The 19714-nt window shown below is 36.9% G+C and overlaps 1 pseudogene; it reads right to left on the bottom strand.

The window, feature by feature from the left end:
- The window catches only part of LOC148093731 (ubiquitin-ribosomal protein eS31 fusion protein-like), a 227497-nt pseudogene that overhangs the window by 80524 nt on the left and 127259 nt on the right, over window positions 1-19714 (bottom strand).

The raw sequence follows: 19714 nt of genomic DNA, 5'->3' as shown, positions 1-19714 counted from the left end.
TGCCTATACTCCTTGGACCACGGTGGCATCCCTCCAATTTCTGTTGTGTCATTGCATTGTCTTCTATTTTGTACTCAAATTTCCCTCTTTCTCTCTCTTGTAAGGACAGCTGTAATTACACTTAGGACTGAAGGGATAATCTCCCCACCTCCAGATTCTTAATTTAATCATGTTTTTCAAGTCCTTTGGCTACATAAGTTAATAATCATAGATTCCAGCAGTAGGGGCAAGAGTATATTTGGGGACCTTTATTCAGCCTGCCACAGCCTCTTAGCCTCTCAGTTCTCTAGTTCTTTCCAGATGGACTCAGATTCTTCAAACACTATTGGGGTGTATTTGGCCTCTTGGGCTCCAACTTTCTCTTATAGTGAATTCTGCAGCAATCTGAGCCTCTGTTGGCCTTGAAGTATCTCTTCGTGCAGAAGAGAATCAGCCCTTGGATGATAGGATTTGAAATAAACAACACTGGGCAGGTTATGACAGCTGCTAATACAGCCCTGGCAGCTGACAAATATCAGAAATGAAAAGATCAGCATATGTAAAAGGTGCTAGAATATTTTGAAAATTCAGATGATTGCTGTTGGTACAGGACCAGATTAACAAAAGTCACGGACAGAGAAAGGACAGTTCCCAGGATATGTTTCAGCAGAGACCAAAGTCCCTGTTTCCAGGTTTGCCTTGGAACCATCGTTTTTGTTGTTGTTTTTCTGCACACACATCCTATCTGTCATGTTTCCTTGCTGGTTCTGTCTCTCTGTATCCCTGTGTCTATTCCTTTTCTATCTGATCAGTTACATTTGTGCATAGGCTTTAATTCTCCCTACCTGGCCCTTGAAAACTATAACTCCTCATTACTATCACACAAGCCTCCCGGGCAACCACACAGCTACATTTCTCTCTTCACATGTCTACTAATCTCTTTTCTGATCCAGTCCAATGGGCAAATTCCTATTATTTTCTCCATAGACTCATGTTTCTTACCTTCATCTCAAAGCATCTCAATAAGGATATATTGCCTAGTTTTTCTTATCTCACAATACTGCTCTATCTTTTAAGTCATAGAAATTCATAGGTGACATTTTCTGGGTCTCTTGTCTTCCACATCTTTGGGCCTAGAACACTATCTTCTAAGCCCATCAACACTGGCTAAAATATCACTCTCTCCACTAATTCTCTGGTTAAGTACAGTCATCATGGTCCAACCTTCCAGCCCCAACAAACAGAATACAGGGCACTGAATAATTTTAGTCTATGCTTTATAGGGCGGCAGTGAAGATGGAATATCACATTAGAACTTAGAATAATGTGGGAATATAGAAAGCACTCAATAAACATTATCAGTTGTTATTTAGTTTAGCTTAATTTTGCAGTATAGATCAGTTCTTTCTTGCATTATAGACCATTTGTATTTGTAGATTAGTTCTTTCATGGATTTGTCTAATTGTCCCTTCTTTCAAGAAATCCACGTCAGTGTAGAACACTTTGAATGTGAGCTCTGTAATTCAATGACTAACATGTTTTTGTTAGTGTCTGGCACAGGATAAAGCTCTTAAGGATATTTATAAAATAAAATTCAAATATAATAATTTTTAAATGAAAAATATTCCAAAGAAGAAATAAACTATTTATACCTCATGTCTTCTTTATCACATGCTCTAATTATCATCATAATCCTGTGTTGTTAGCATACAGAGACTGTAGAAAAGAAAATTTGTTAGGAGAATATCTACTGGTAGAAGGGAATAAAAGTGTTTTGATTTTATTAGACTTCTTGTCCTCTAAAATTACGCAGACTCTCACAGGTAAAATGCTAGTTTGTTTGAGCAACTTGAATTTCAAAAATGGTGTCTGTCTTCCTAAACTGATGTGTGAGTTTATCACCTGACTAGGTAAAAGAAAACCTGTATAAGACTATGTAAGGTGATATGATTCCTCAGGGTTGAAATGAGCATTCTCCTGATTTAAATCTATCAATTTACAGACCTTCTGCTTCATCTGTATTACTGCATGAGTACCTGTGTCCTCTTCCAAGGAAATACACAGCAATGTCTATACGAGGGGCCACACATCTCTGAAAAGAAGACAGCCAGAGAGAAAAGAACTCTGTCTACCTTATTCACCAATGCATGGCATGATGAATGACATGGAGGACACATTTAATGCTTGTCACAGAATTAATGAATGAGTGAATTAACTGATGAATTCAGGAACCACAGAAGAAATGTGACTTCTCTTCCATTGAATGTGAGAACATGGTTTCTCCTTCTCTATCCTCTAATGGGGCAGGTGAGGTTGAGGACATCCCTTGTCCTCTCTGTGGAAATTTCCCTTAAGATTCAAAGCTTCCTAAGAGTAGGGGTAAAGCAGAGAGTGTAATAGCTGCTCAACCTCTTAAAGCTCCACAAGAGGTGATTTATTATACAATAGCTCATTAAAGCCTTTATTCTAATGTGGTTACTGTGCCTTTCTTTTCTCCTAATGTCCAAATTATGAAGATTGCTCAGAATATGAAAATTGTACTGTTTTCTCCTCCAGAAAGTTTCCATGCAATCCACATCTCTTTGCAATGTGATTTAGAAATATATTTTCTGCAACAAAATCCTTACTCATATTTTCAAATGTAAAAAGATATTTCTATGTCATCCCCTAGAACAGTTTTTAGACACACTTACCAGATGCAAAGTGGTACAAGGTAGTGGATATTTGTTGGGATTAGCTATCCAGCATCCACCTAGCTTTCCTACTTGGAAATAATCTCATGGAATTGGAAGGGAGGCAGGTATTTCCTTTCCCAGTTCCTTGGCTTTTGGAAAGTGCACAAGTGAACATACCTGGTCCATCCAATATTCTCACCAGGGTATGGACTCCAGAGCTTGTAAATCATATACATGGAAATGACTGGAAGTCTTACTGTGGTGGTAGCATAGTACCTTGGGTCAACTTGCAGGTTTCCATGGTAGCAGCCTCCCTTATTTCGTATTGGTCAAGATGTCCATGCCTATGATTATGATGTACAGTGACCAGATGCAATGAAAGCAGCATCCTAACCAGACTCATAAGATATGATGGGGGGGCCTGGCTGGATGTGGCTCAGTGGTTGAACATTCGACCTAGGATCCAAGGGATCATGGTACGATTCCTGGGGTCAAGGCACATGCCAGGGTTGAGGGCTCAATCTCCAGTCAGGGGCATTGAGGGGGCAGCCGATCAATGGTAACTCTCTCATCATTGATGTTTTTATCTCTCTTTCTCCCTCTCCCTGCCCCTCTCTGAAATCAATAAAGATGTTTAAAAAAGAAAAAAAAGTTCACTAAATACTTAAAGTTCTCTTAAAAAAAAAAAGATATGATGAGGTCTGTATTTCTGGCTGCCTGGACTTTCATAGTTCTTGATTTTTCAACCCTGGTTTTGCAGTCTTCTCATTAATACTAGAAGAGCACAGTCTTCCAAAAAGTTTTTGTGCAAAATGAATGATATTAACCAACATTAAATATAAAATATAATACCTGGCTCTTATACACTTATAGTTACAGCTAAACATTATTTATTTATTTATTATTTATTTATTTATTTATTTATTTATTTATTTATTTATTTATTTATGTTTTTTAGAACAACTCAACAAAATAAAATTTCAGTTTATTGTTGGACAACATTGTTTTACACATACATCAAACAAGCCAAATTAACTAATTAATTAAACTAAATTAACAACAACTTCGTAGACAAAAAAAGGAAAAATAAAATACTTTTAATATTTTGCCTCTTTAACCATCTCATACAAACCAACTACTTATAGTATAAGTACATGCCCTCCAAATATTTACTGGAATGCTCAGAATGATTTTTGTTGTTGTTTTGACTTTTTTTTCCCCTCCTTTGAGATTATAGTGAACATGGTCACACCACAAGTAAGTCAGAAGTAGGACAGGGAACTTTCCAAAGGCTGGTTTGCTCATCCTAAGGTCATTAAAATGGTTGGCCCCTAACAGTATGTACAAAAATATAAAATGTAAATAAAAATACAAACACATTTTTTAAAAAGTACTTTTAAGAAAAAAGCAAAAAGCAGGGCCTTGAAAGTTTGGGTTCTTTTTTCCTCCCTTGTTTTTGGTTGGGTGGTGGAGAGCGTGTGTCTTCTTCAGATGGTGCTGCCCATGGTAGGCCTGGGAGTAAGGGGACTCTCCACTACAAGGTGACCAAGTTCACATTCTTTCTATGCTGGGAAGTGGAGGGCAAATAGGTTAAGGTGGTCATTTTGTTTTAAGTTTAACTTTTCCCTTCTGCTGTCTAGTCATCTTCGTTGGTATTCTGCTTCTTGGTGTCAACATCCTCACCCTCATCATCCTCAGCTGCCCATTTGCCCATTGCTGCCTTAGTCTCCTCTTTTTGATCTCATCACCTTCCTTCTCATCACCTTCCTTCTCCTCTTCCACCCCTCCTTCTTCCTCTTCTTCATCTACCTCACTGTCAGCCTCCTGCTCCCCATTTTCCTCATTAGTGTTCCCTTTAGCAGGTGAATCTTTTCCATTCTCTGCCTCTTTTGCAAATTACTTTTTCTCAAGTCCTTGGTGATCTTGGAGGTGGTGTCCACGGTCCCATCGGACATGGTGAGTCATGCGGAGGATCTGATGCAATGGATGAAAAAGAAAGTGAAAGTTGGAGGACTCTAGTGAAAAAGTTGCCAAAGAGAGCAAACAGTGTAAAGGTGGCTTTCCAGAGCAGCCAGTGGGGATAAACCTCTCTTTAAACAACCCTAATAAAGTATATGAAAATTTAGGTTTACAAACCTGATAAATTAAATGGAAGTTAGGGTTGGCCCTCCATATCCATGGGGCCTGCATCCATGAATTCAACCAAATGCAGATGGAAAATATTTGGGGGAAAATGTTAGATGTTGCTGACATGTATTATGTAGTTAGATTCAAGACGGTGGCCTTTGTAATGAACATGTACAGACTTTTTCTTTGTCATTAGTTCTAAACAATATAGTATAACAACTATTTACATAGCATTAGCATTATATTGAGCCCTATAAATAATCTAAAGATAATTTAAAGTTTACAGAGGATGTGTGTGTGTTATATTCAAATACTACACCATTTTATATAGGAACTTGAGCATCTGTGGATTTTGGTATTCATGGAGGTGAGTGGGGATACTGAGGGACCCTGAGAATACTGAGGAATGGCTGTATTTCTTTTGTCTTAAAAGTTTTCAGTGAATTGTTAACTCCCCTATTAATCCTGAATAAAGGATAGACAATAAGTTAAATAATTATTGCTATCAAAATAGGTCACAAGATTACACATTCAGTTAAAAAATATGTAGGGCTGCAATGGTTGTATTTTGGTTCTGTCAAAATGAGTTTGTTGGGAGGACATGCACATTTGAACTGTGAAGCTTTTCTGGAGCCCCTGGTCTTCCAAAACCATCTGCTCTTTAGCTTTTCCCTCTTGTGCTAGGATTTCTGGTTCTGAACCTCTCCAATTCAGCAGACAGCATTGTTCTGCCCTTAGAATGAAGCATTGCCTCCTCACCTAAGGACAAGGTAGAAGAAGCGGTGGTTGTGGTGTTTAGACAATTTTAGAAGAACTGTCTTTCTTGATTTCTTTCATACTGTATTTTTTTTCTCTTTAAAATAGTATGTACTTGCCCAGCCTGTATCGATCAGTAGTTGAGTGTCCACCAATGAACCTGGTCAGGGCATGTGTCTGAGTTGTGGGCTCAGGGGCATGCAGGAGGCAGCCCATTTATGATTCTCATCATTGATGTTTCTGTCTCTCTCCCTTCCTCTCTCTGAAATCAATAAAAACATGCTAAAAAAAAAAAAAAAAAAAGTACATACTTATGATATTTCACAGTAATCAAAGAACTAAAAAATAGCTCTTAAATGGGCTTAGCACTTTTACTCCAGGTGTGGGTTTTTGTTTTTTGTTCCTTACTGTCTGCAGGCCATAGAGTAAGTAGCTACCTGGTTGATTAGATTTTTGCTGCAATGTCAGATGGTATGCATCCTGTCCCTGTACTCACCTAGTCAATATTTTAATTTTTAAATTATCTTAGAGAGAGGCTTTAAAAGAAAATCAATGGTGAAAATTAAGAAACATTATTACTCTAATAATTGATAATACTTTATTACATGGAAATTTGAAAGCATTATTCACAAGTGTAGTAAATGAAAGAGATAGCTTTTACTTTATTTGTGAGTTTCTTAAGTCTTAAATGATCCCATATTTGGGGGAGGAAAAAGTAAAAGGGATATTCACTAAGCTCTGATATTTACATTTCTCCAAATCTATAAGCCTAAGAAAAAGTTTCTATTTTCTAAAAAAGAGTGTGCAAAATGCATACTCATGGCATAAATAGTTACATATTTATATCTGATAAACTTTACCTTGATAATTGTTCTTATATATTTTAATACTGATATCAACATTTTAAAGTATTGAGTTATTCTTGCCCAGCTGGTAGTGGCTCAACGGTTGAGCGTCGACCTGGGATCCAGGCTATCGGGGTTCGACTCCCAGCCAGGTCACATATCTGGGTTGTGGGCTCACTCAATGACTCTCTCATCATTGATGTTTCTATCTCTCTCTCTCTCTCCTTTCCTCTCTCTGAAATCAATAAAGATATATTAAAATAATAATAATAAATAAATAAATAAAGTATTGAGTTATTCTAATTTGAAAAGCATTAAATACATATTTGACATTGCTGTAGTTATCTTTTTCATGTGGTAATGGGTGATGAACTAATTCTTCTCTGAAACCCAATCTTCTTCTGTCAAACACTTTTGTGCCTTCCAATCACTGTTTACTAAACTTAGCTTAGGGTAAATCGAAGTCATTGCGTGAGTACATTCTTTAATTCCTCCCCTGCTAGCTATAAGCTTCTCCATTTCCCAAAATTCAGAGGTTTGAGGGGCTTTCCTATTCTCCAGTGTCTGTACTGTGAACACTTTGCCCTCCATTCCAGCAGAGACCCCTCTATCAACCACCACTTTCTCTTTAACTTCCCTTTCTACTGACACCCCCTTCCTGTGCCTTACACTCACACTTAATACAGATGCATGTACTCAGTAATCTCCCATGTGAGAGTCAAAACATCCACACCACTAACAGTAACATTTTAGTGAGCCCCAAACACCATCGCTGTCAACTTTTGAAGGATAAGTCCACCTTCACTCTTAGTCTCTCCTATTTTACACTTACTCTATGATCTGACTTCCAATCCAACACCTCTGATTAAATCTCTCTGCTAACCTCAAGACTTGTATTTTTTGCAACATGTCCAAATCATGTCCAACACTTATTTTGTTATAGTCTGTTTCAAACCTACTTTCATTTCTCCTAGTGACTCTAGGAAGAAAATGAGAAACAGCATCAAATATATTAGACATTTTTCTCTCACAAACTTGACCCTGATTCCACCATATTTTCATCATTTACTAAATTTTATTTTGTTTATTTATTTATTTATTTATTTATTTATTTATTTATTTATTTTTATTTATTTTTAAATGTTTCTTTATCTTTATTGTTGAGACCATTAAAGATGTCCCCCTTTTAAGCCACTGATCCCCTCCACCCCACATCCATCCCAACCCCAGGTCCTCTCCATACCAATGTCGTTGTCCATCGGCCATGCACATAAACATAGAAGTTCACTAATTAATCTCTCCCCACCCACATCACCTCCCCACCTTCCCTCTGAGATCCCTCAGTTTTTTCCAAACTTCTGTGTCTCTGGATCTACTTTGTTCATCAGTTTATTTTGTTTATTATATTCCATATATAAGTGAGATCATTGGTACATGTCTCTCTCTGACTGGCTGATTTCACTTAGCATAATCCTTTCTAGTTTCCTCCATGCTGTGCCAAAGGCTAAAAGGTCCTTCCTCTTTATAGCTGCTTAGTATTCCATGGTGTAAATGACCCACAGCTTTTTTGTCCACTTATCTACTGATGGGCACTTGGACTGTTTCCAAATCTTAGCTATTGTAAATTGTGCTGCTATGAACATAGGGGTGCATAAGTTCTTTGCGATTGGTGTTTGGGGTTCCTCAGGATATATTCCTAAAAGTGGGATCACTGGGTCAAATGGCAGGTCAACTTTTAGTCTTTTGAGGAAACTCCATAATGCTTTCCATAGTGGCTGATTTCCCACTAGTCTGCATTCCCACCAGCAGTAAACTAGGGTGCCCTTTTCTCCACACATTCGTCAGCACTTGTAGTTTGTTGACTTGTTGATGGTAGCCATTCTAACAGATGTGAAGTGATAATTCATTTTGGTTTTAATTTGCATCTCTATGATGATTAGTGAGCATTTTTTCGTCTCTTAGCCATTTATATGTCCTCTTTGGAGAAGTGTCTATTTAGGTCATTTGCCCATTTTTAAATTGGATTGTTTATCTTCTTTCATTAGTTGTATAAGTTCCTTATATATTTTGGATATTAACCCTTTATCTAATGTGTCATTGGCAAATATGTTCTCCCATACAATGAGCTCCCTTTTCGTTTTGTTGATAGTTTCTTTTGCTATGCAGCTTTTTATTTTGATGCAGTCCCATTTGTTTATTTTCTCCTTAGACTTTCTTGCCCTAGGAGATGTATCAGCAAACATATTGCTATGACAGATGTCTGAGATTTTACTGCCTATGTTTTTTTCTAGGATTTTTAAGGTCTCATGCCTTGCATTTAAGTGTTTTATCCATTTTGAATTTACTTTTGTGTATGGTGTATTTTGGTGGTCTAATTTCATTTTTTGCATGTATCTGTCCAATTTTTCCAACACCATTTATTGAAAAGACTGTCTTTACTCCATTGTATGTTCTTGCTTCCTTTATCAAATATTAATTTATCATAATGTCATGTGTCAATTTCTGGGTTTTCTGTTCTGTTCCACTGATTGATATGTCTGTTCTTTTGCCAGTATCAAGCTGTTTTGATTACAGTGGCTTTGTAGTACAACTTGATATCTGGGTATAACTTGATATATGGTATTGTGATCCCTCCAACTTTGTTCTTTTTCTAAATTGCTGTGACTATTTCTGGCATTTTTTGGTTCCATATAAATTTTTGAAGTGTTTTTTCTAGATCTGTGAAATATGCTATTGGTATTTTAATAGGGATTGCATTGAATTTATAGATTCCTTTGGGTAGTATGGACATTTTAGTGATGTTAATTCTTCCAATCCATGAACATGGTATATTTTTCCATTTGTTTATATCTTCCTCTATTTTTTTTTTTTTCCAGTATCCTGTAGTTTTCCGAGTAAAGGTCTTTTACATCTTTGGTTAAGTTTATTCCTAGGTATCTTATTTTTTTTTGTTGCAATGGTAAATGGAATTGTTTTTTTAGTTTTTGTTTCTGAGAGTTCATTATTGGTATATAACAATGCCATTAGTTTCTGGATGTTAATTTTATATCTTGCTAACTTGCTGAATTCATTTTTTAAATCTAGTAGTTTTCTGGTGGAGTCTTTAGGATTCTGTATGTACAATATCATGTCATCTTCAAATAATGATAATTTTGTTTCCTCCTTTCCAATTTGGATGCCTTTTATGTTTTCTTCTTGTCTGATCACTGTGGCTAAGTGGTGAAAGTGGACACCCTTATCTTGTTCCTGTTCTTAGGGAAAATGGTTTTAGTTTTTGCCCATTGAGTATGATGTTGGCTGTAGGTTTGTCATATATGGCCTTTATTATATTGAGGTATGATCCTTCAATTCCCACTTTGCTGAGAGTTTATCTGAGAAACTGGTGTTGGATTGTACTGAATGCTTTTTCTGCATATATAGATAGTATCATGATTTTTGTCTTTCAATTGGTTTATGTGATGTAACACACTTATTGATTTGCAAATATAGTACCAGTCTTGCATCCCTGGAATAAATCCCACTTGGTCATGGTGTATGATCTTTTTAATATATTACTGGATCTGATTTGCTAATATTTTGTTGAGGATTTTAGCATCTATTTCATTAGGGATATTGATATTGACCTGTAATTCTCTTTCTTTGCAGTGTTTTTATCTGGTTTTGAAATTAAGCTAATGCTGGCCTCATAAAAAGAGCTTGGAAGTGTTCCTTTCTCTTGGATTTTTTGAAATAATTTGAGGAGGATAGGTGTTAATTCTTATTTGAATTTTTGGTAAAACTCCCCTGTGAAACCATCTGGGCCAGGGCTTTTGTGTGCTTGGAGCCCTTTGATTATTGCTTCAACTTCATCAGCAGTTATCAGTTTATTTAAACTTTCTGATTCTTCCTGATTGAGTTTTGAAAGGTTGTATTTCTCTATGAATTTATCCATTTTATCCAGGTTGTCCAGCTTGGTGGCATATAGTTGTTCATAATATTTTCTTACAATCTTTTGTATTTCTGTAAGGTCAGTTGTTATTTCACCTCTTTCGTCTCTGATTTTGTTTATTTGGGTCCTCTCTCTTTGTTTCTTGATGAGTCTGGCTAAATGTTCATCAATCTTTTTTATCTTTTCAAAGAACCAGCTCTTGGTTTCATTGATCTTTTATATTGTATTTTTAGTCTCTATGCCATTTATGTCTGTTGTGCTCTTTATGATTTCCTTCCTTCTACTTACTCTGGGCTTTTCTTGCTGTTCTAAGTGTTTAAGTTTTAGGGTTAGAGATTCTATTAGAAGTTTTTATTATTTTTGAGGTAGGCTTCTAGTGCTATGAACTTCCCTCTCAGGACTGCTTTCATTGTGTTCCATAGATTTGGAGTTGTTGAGTGCTCAGCTTCATTTGTTTCCAGGAATTTTTTTTATTTACTTCTTAATCTCTTTGGCAACCCATTCATTTTTTAAAAACATGCTTTTCTGTCTTCATGCATTTAAATGTCTTTTAGTTTTTTTATTGTAGTTGATTTCTAATTTCATGCCATAGTGATCTGAGAAGATGTTTGATATGATTTCAATCTTCTTGAACTTACAGAGACTTGTTTTGTGTCCTAAAATGTGGTCTATCTTTGAGAATGTCCTGTATGCATTGGAGAAGAATGTATATCCTGCAACTTTAGGTAGAATGTTCTGTAAATATCAATTAAATCCATCTGATCTATTGTGTCATTTAGGGTCACTTTTTCCTTGTTTATTTTTTGTCTGGAAGACTTATCCAGTGAAGTCAGTGGAGTGTTAAAGTCCCTGAGTATGACTGTATTGCTGTTGATCTCTCCCTTAAAGTCTTCTAGAAGTTTTCTTATAAATTTAAGTGCTCCTATATTGAGTGCATATATGTTTATCAGGGTTATATCCTCTTTCTAGATTGATCCCTTTAGTATTATCTAATGACCTTTCTTGTCTCTCGGTATGGTCTTCATTTTGAAGTCTATTTTGTCTGAAACGACTATTGCTACCCCAGCTTTTTTTTCTTTTCCATTTGCATGGAAAGTGTTTTTTCATCCCTTCACTCTCATCCTGTATGAGTCTTTTGTTCTGAGGTGGGTCTCTTGTAGACAGCATATAGTTGGGTCATGTTTGCTTATCCATTCAGCCACCCTATATCTTTTTATTGGGGCATTTTATCTGTTTACATTTAAGGTTATTACTGAAAGATACTTATCCACTGACAGTTTGTTTCTTTATAGCTGTTTCTCATTCTCTTTATTTTTAATTCTAATTATAGCAGTCCTTTTAACATTTCCTGTAATGCTGGTTTTGTATTGATAAGGTCTTTTAACCTTTTTTTTTTTTTTTTTTTGGTCTCAGAAGCTCTTTATTTCACTATCCAGCTTGATTGATAATCTTGCTGGATAAAGTAGTCTTGGTTTCAGATCCTTCTTTTGCATTACCTGGAATACTTCATGCCATTCCCTTCTGGCTTGTATAGTTTCTGATGAGAAGTCAGATGACAGCCTTATTGGAGCTCCTTTGTAGGTAACAGATTGCTTTTCTCTAGCTTCCTTTCACATTCTCTCTTTGTCTTGGATTTCTGACATTTTAATTATTATATGTCTGGGTGTGGGCCTTTTTGGATTCTTCTTGCATGGGATTCTCTGTGCCTCTAGAACCTGTGTCCCATTTTCCCTGACCAGGTTAAGAAAGTTTTCTGCTGTTATTTCATCAAACAGGTTCTCTCGCCCCTGCTTACTTCCAACCTCCTCTAGCACTCCTATAATATGAATATTGTTATGTTTTATGCTGTCCCACAGCTCCCTTAGACTGTCTTTCTGTTTTTAAAATTTTTGTTTTGTTTTGTTTTTGGATCTCTGATTGAGTGATTTTTTTCTACCTTGTCTTCTAATTTACTTATCCAATCCTCAGCTTCTTCTAATCTCCTGTTTATTCCTTCTAATGTATTCTTTATTTCTGCTATATCATTCTTAATTTCTGACTGGTCATTTTTCATAGTTCCCAAATCTTTTTTCATGCTGTTGAGCATCCTCACAATCAGTATTCTGAACTCTATATCTGAGAGATTGCTTATCTCTGTTTCATTTGACTCCTTTCTGGATACTTCTCTTATTATTTCATTTGGGGATTATTTTTTGGTCTCCCTATTTTGGCTAAATGTTAGGTTGATCTGCCAGGATTCTCAGTTTTTTTGGAGGGTCTCTGGTACAGGCCAATGTCAGACGCTGTTTGTGACTGGCCCTGGGTACCTTGTTTGGGGCTATCAGCAACCCCTGGATTGAGGTCTCCACTGCTGGGGCTGGATGCATTTGGACAAGACTGAGATACACACTAAAGTCTGCTTTTCTAAGGTCCCGGTCCCAAAAAAGATCAGGCAAATACTCAAAGCACACTGAGGTCTGCCTGAGTCCACAGACTTGTTAATCTGATTCTCTTAATGATCCTCAGGCTGTTTAAGATCCTTGGCTCTTTAGGAGGGTGCCTGCAGTTCCAGCTGCCTCTCCCTGGAAGACAGAAACCTGACTGCTTTTTACAGGCAGATTTTATGTGGGCACCTTTCTCAGTTATGGGGCTCTTGGCTGGGGAGCCCATCCTGGGGTTTATGCACCAGAGTCTCCAGTGGGAACCCCCACAGCTGAGATATCCCTCTGGACCCTCAGCTGCTGCCTGTGGGAACGCAGCCAGCCCTCTCGCATCTGCACTTCCTACCAATCTTTTTGTGGTCTCCACTTTTCCTCCTTGGTTATAAGGGCGCTCTCCAGCTAGTCTTTAGTTAGATTTCAGGATGATTTTCAGAATGGTTTTCCTGTGTTTTAGTTGTAAATCCAGATTAGTCCTGAGAGAGTGTTAGTGCAGCTTCCACTCAGTCTGCCGCCATCTTGGATCTCCTCAGTTGCTAAATTTTATATTCTGCCTTAGGTCAGATTCTCCCTAACCTAACATCCTTTTCTTTATCATTGCCTCTTCATTAGCTTTAGTTTAAGGCCCATATTCCTTCTCCTGTTTATCTCTTAATAGCCTCCTGAGAACTGATTCTTTCCCTTCTCTTACTCCCTTTGCTGCAATGCTCTTTATTGCTGCCATACTGGTATTTTCTAAACCACAAACCTTATTTCTTGTTTTGAAACCTGTCAAGGTCCACAGAGATTTCAGGTTGAAAACCCAATTCTTTAGTTTAATACACGTCTTTATATTCTAGTCTCTTCTCCCTTCTATGTTCAAAGTCTCCCAAATTGTGTTTGTAGGAAACCTGGGGGAAAGGTAGAGGGGGTTTCTGTTGGCCTACTGCAGACCTTTAAATTGCACTATCAAACTACCACAGGTAGATATACCTTTTAATGTTTCCTAAAGTTGTGTGCTTAAAAAAATCTCCTTTTTTCCAAGGATAATTTTGATAGTCAATATATCACAATTTGGAACAACCTTTCCTAGTTTTATTTCTTAACACTTGTCCTTGAACATTGTACTCTAGCCAAATAGAGATCATTGAGGTTCTCAGAAAATATGATTCTCTTCCTCACCTATGTGCCTTCCATAGACCTTTCCCCTGCCTAGAGTATTTCCCCCTAAATTATTGATTTAAAATGCTTCTACTTTTCAGGGCCCATATTCCTACCTCTGAACAATCTTCCTTGCATTACGTCCCCTCCTGGATCTATTATTGAATTTCTTCCTCTATGTGCCCATTAAACTAAGTCATAGCACCTATAATCTGATGCTGTAATAGTCAGAAGTGTATCCTACTTTACTTTGTGACATGGGCATGTAGTCTGTTGTCTTTCACAGAGTAGATGTTCAATAATGGTTTGCTGAATTCACAAATGAATGGATGGGTTAGACTGGAGAAGATGAAAACCTGACCCAGGCTGACAAAGCACAGGATTTTTGTAGAAAGGTTTATGATCAGGACAACCACTGACATGAGGTATATAATTCTCAGAAAGAGAGGGCTGAAATGTAAGGCTTGGGATGTTCTGGAGAAAGGAGAGAGGATTGCTACCTGACTTCCCTGTTAATCTACAACAAATACTTTAAAAGAATCAAAAATTTTTTTAAATATCTTTATTGATTTCAGAGAGAGGAAAGGAGAGGGAGAGAGAGAGAGACAGAAACATCAATGATGAGAGAGTCATTGATCGAGCCCGCAACCCGGGCATGTGCCCTGACTGGGAATCAAACCCCGATCACCTGGATCCTAGGTCGATGTTCAACCGCTGAGCCATGCCCAGCTGGGCAAAAGAATCAAAATTTTAAATTACGTTTTCCTGATGATATAAACCATATATGTTCATTGTAGAAAGTTTGGAAGTCACAGAAAAGCACAAGGAAGTAAACATATCCCATTACTCAAAAAAGACTCTGTTAAGATTTAGGTGAAGCTCCAGCTCAGACTCAACAAAATTGTAGTATTGTACTGTAATATTATTTTGAAAAATGCTTTCCTTTATTAAACCATGTACTATAATCATTTCCCCAAGTCATTTAATATTCTTATGTAATAGGATTTTATTTAAAATCTATTACATGCTCTCTCTAACTTTGTTCAATCATTTAATTGTTGGACATTTGGCTGTTTAAAATTTTCACTACTTTATTTTTTAAAATTTACCTTTATGGTTGAAAGTATTACAGACACTTTTTCCCCCATTGATCTCCTCCACCCTGCACCTGTCCCCCCAATCTAGACCTTCATCACACTATTGTTTGTGTCCATAGGTTATGCATATATGCATATAAGTTATTTGATTAATCTTTCCCCACCCACTCCCCCAACCCTGCCTTCCCACTGAGATTCATCAGTCTGTTCCATGATTCTGTGTCTCTGTATCTATTTTGCTCCTCAGTCTAATTTGTTTATTAGATTCCACATATGAGTGAGATCATGTAAAAGTGAATCAGGAAGAGTAAAAAAACCTGAATAGGTTAATAACACCTGATGAAATTAAACCAGTAATAAAAAAAACTCCCAGCAAACCAAAGTTTTGGTCTAGATGGCTTCACAGGGGAGTTTTCTAATTCTTTAAGTTGTAGGGTTAGATACTTTATTAAAAATTTTTCTTGCTTTTTAGGTAGGCCTGTAGTGCTATGAACTTCCTCCTTAAGACTTCTTTTGATGTGCCCATAGACTTTGGGTTGTTATGTGTTCATTTTCATTTTTTCCAGAATGTTTTTTATCCCCTTCCTTGATCTCTTTGGTACCCCATTCATTGTTTAATAACATGCTATTTAGCCTCCATGTGTTTGAATTTTTTTTTAGTGTTTTTATTGTAGTGGATTTCTAAGTTCATCCCATTATAGTCTGAGAAGATGCTTGATGTGATTTCAATCTTCTTGAACTTGTAGAAACTGGTTTCGTGTCCTAACATGTAGTCTATCTTTGAGAATAACCCATGTCCACTTTAGAAGAATGCATATTCTGCAGCTTTGGGCTGTAATGTTCTATAAATGTCAATTAAAACCATCATATCTAGTGTGCCATTTAGTCACTGTTTCTGTATTGACTTTTTGACTTCCAGTGAAGTCAGTGGGGTGTTAAAGTCCATGACTATGACTGTACTGCTGTTGCTCTCTCCTTTAAAGTCCTTAAAGTTATCATTGATAGGTCCTTAATTATTGCCATTTTAATTCTTTAAGCCTCTGTTTCTCTCTCTATTTCTTATTATTATTACAGCAGTCTCTAACATTTCTTGCAATGCTGGTTTTTTGGTGATAAACTCCTTTAGCCTTTTTTTTTTTTTCTGGAAAGCTATTTATTTCACCATCTATTTTTGAATCTTAGCCTTACTGGATAAAGTAGTCTTGGTTTCAGATCCATGTTTTGCATTACCTTGAATAATTCATGCCATTCCCTTCTCACCAGTAGGGTTTCTGAAGAGAAATCAGCTGACAGCCTCATGGGAGCTCCTTTGTAGTTAACAGATTGCTTTTCTTTTACCGTTTTTAATATTTTCTTTTTGTCTTGAATTTTTAGTGTTTTAATTATGATGTATCTGGGCTTGGACTTCTTTGGGTTCTTCTTGCTTGGTACTCTCTTGCCTTCTGAACTTGTGTGGCTTTTTCCTTGACTAGATTAGGGAAGTTTTCTGCCATTATTTCTTTAAACAAATTCTCTATGCCTTGCTTATTCTCTTCCGCTTCTGGTATTCTTATAATGTGAATATTGTTACATTTCATGTTGTACCAGAGCTACCTTAAACTGTCCTCCTGTTTTTTAATTGTTTATTCTTTTTGAATATCTGATTGAATAATTTTTTTCTACCTTCTTGTCATTGGTTGATCTGATCCTCAGCTTCCTATAATCTGATGTTCATTCTTTCCAATGTATTCTTTATTTCTGCTATGTAATTTTTCATTTCTGACTGGTCATTTGTCATGCTTTTTATACATTTGTTCATGCTCTTGAGCATCCTTACAATCAGTATTCTGAACTCTATATCTGATATGTTGCTTATCTCCATTTCATTTAGCTTTTTTTTCTGAAAACTTCTCTTGTTCTTTCATTTGGGGCTTGTTTTGTTTTCTCCCCATTTTGGCTGCATATTTGAGTTGTTTCTGTATATTGGGTGTATCTGATAGGACTCAGTCTTTTTGGAGGATCTCTAGTGCAGGCCAATGTCAGACAGTTTTTGTGACTGTCCTTGAGTACCCTCTTTGGAGCTATCAACAACCTTTGTGGTTCCCTTTGCAGGGTTGGCTTGTTGTTCCCTCTTCTGGGGCTGGGTCAGTTTAAACAGGATCAAGGTGCACTCCAAAGTTTGCTTTTCCAAGGTCCATGTCCAGAAGCCGAGAAGGTAAAGACTCAAAACTCTCAGAGTTCCACCTCTGCCTGCAGGTTGATTGATTTTAGTCTCTTAATGAACCTCAGGCTGTAGACCACCGCCAGGCATAAACTCCACAGGTTGGAGCAAGAGGCTTTCCAGTGGGGGGGGACAATTACTTTCCCACCCAAGCAAAGCTGCCTCACTGTTGAAGGTCTGCCTGAGAAAGATGTCCTCTGCAGTATGGGGGAATGACTCAGCACAGGAATCCAGATGGCTGACATCTGACCTCTGTATCCAGAGCCTGAAACCAGGGATTCTTCTCACTCTGCTTTAGTCCACTCTGCCCTACCTCTGCCTGAGCCCAAGGTGAGTGGCTGTGCATGAAACTTTGTGTTTTGGCTCTTTAAAAGAGTGCCTGCACTTCTAACTATGTTTCCCTGGCAGGCAGAAACCCTATTGCTTTTCATAGCCAGATGTTCTGTGGGCACATTTCTCAGTTCTGGTGCTCTTGGCTTGGAAACTCTTCTCGGTGTTTAGACCCCAGAGTTCTCAGTGGGAACCCCCCAGAGCTGAGATACCCCTCTGGACCTTCAGCTGGTTCCTGTTGGAGCCCAGCCAACCCTCTCACACCTCCACACTTTCTACCAGTCTCTATGTGGTCTCTGCTTTAGGTACTTGGTTATGAGGGTGCTCTCCAGCTCATTTTTAGTTGCAGTTGATTATTCAGGATGTTTTTTCTATATTTTAGTTGTAATTCCAGTTTGGTCCTGGAAGAGTGTCAGTGTAGCTTCCACTCAATCAGACACCATCTTGGAATTTCTCACTACTTTAAATAACATTATGATGAATATACTTGTATGTAAGAAACTCCTGGGTCAAAGGGTGCATATATCCTAGTGATTTTGATTCGTAACTCCAACATGTCCTCTAGAAAGATAATAACAATTTATATTTTAATCAACAGGATGTAAGATGATAATATTTACTCATTCTTATTGATTGGATTCTAAAAAAAATATTCACTATTTGGGAAATAAAACATGGCATCTTCTTTAATTTCAATGTTTTTTGTTATTAATGGTATTGAAAACTTACTCAAGTTTTTGACCAGTTGTATTTATTCCTTTATAAATTGGCTTTTTCCTGTTTGTATTGGAATACATATTTTTATTTTATTGATGAAGATGCAATCAGGTTTAACTTTTAAATTATCTTTTGAAACACAGAGTTATTAAAATGGTTAACGACAGATATTACACATGTTCTAAATCTAAAAATAATTAGATGTCATCAAAAGACTATATATGACAGCTATTCAGGTCTTTGTTGTTCTCAGAAATGAAATTGTAAACCTTTAACCAATTAATTGCTTCCCTTTTGTTTTTCCAGAATATATTTTAATTCATATCATATGCAGTTGTTCTTACTATGTTTTGATCAACAATCTCTGTGTTTACATCTTAGTGAATGGCCAGAGGATCTGGATTCCAAAAGAGCTGGATTAGAATTCTTGTTCCATTTTAACTATTTTCGTGAATTTGAAATTCATCCTTCTTGAACTTAAGTTTGTTTTCTTTTCTAGAAAATTAACAATATTTTTGACATTTGGTTAATGTTTAATTCAGTGATATAAGATAGAAAAGGATTCTAGGTCAGTATTTGAGCATGGTGGGTGTGCTGTAATGAACCTACTAATTTATACTATTACCTGATAATTTATTATGTATCATAGGGACAAAAAAAAATTAATACATAAGCTTTGGAAGAATTCTACCTCATTCATACTAAGGGACAATCTTTCTTGCCAGTTTCTTTCTGGCTCCATGTACAGCCCTGGAAAGCTCATTAGGAGAGGGTGAATAGCAGAAGGGGCTACTAGTTGTGCTACAGTGGAAAAGGTGCTGAAGTCTCTGATCTTCATAGGGCTGTGAGGCAACTGAGCTTCTGTGATTGAAATAAGCCTGCAGGAAATTTTCCCTCTAGAGCTTGTGCCTTAGCCAGGTTTTGTGTATTTTAAACTGAACATATGTTTTCTAGTCTGAGTTCCCTTCTGAATAGTCTAGTTTCTGTGGGCAGCATCACTTAAGATTTACCTCTATTTCAATTTTTTTAATTCATTGTTCTATTGGACTTTATGAAATCTTAATTAGCATCTCCCCTGTACTATTTCAGTTCCACTCCCTAGTCTATGCCATCATCAGTTTTCATCTGGGTAAACATAGCTGCTTACTGTTGGGTAGTTCTGTCTTTATCTCTCCCAATGGCAGGCCATACATGAAGTGACCTTCATCCACCACATCAAATCTAGTTCCTCTTCCTTTTAAAAAACCCTCTGTAATTTGGCTCCAGTACTCATATGTATCCAATCAAGGTTCCTCATACTAATCAGTAAAGTCATGTGCCACATAACAATATTTCAGTCAATTAAGATCACATATATGATGGTGGTCCTATAAGATAATAATGGAAAAATTCCCATCACCTAGTGACATTGTAGCTATTTAACATCCCAGAGCAAGGTATTACTCACATGTTTGTGGTGATGCTAGTATAAAAAACCTACTGAGATGGCAGCACTGTGAGAAG

This window comes from Miniopterus natalensis, chromosome 2 (assembly GCF_054644295.1).
Source record: "Miniopterus natalensis isolate mMinNat1 chromosome 2, mMinNat1.hap1, whole genome shotgun sequence".
NCBI classification, from domain to species: Eukaryota; Metazoa; Chordata; class Mammalia; order Chiroptera; family Miniopteridae; genus Miniopterus; species Miniopterus natalensis.
This window is presented reverse-complemented; position numbering and strand designations above follow the sequence as displayed.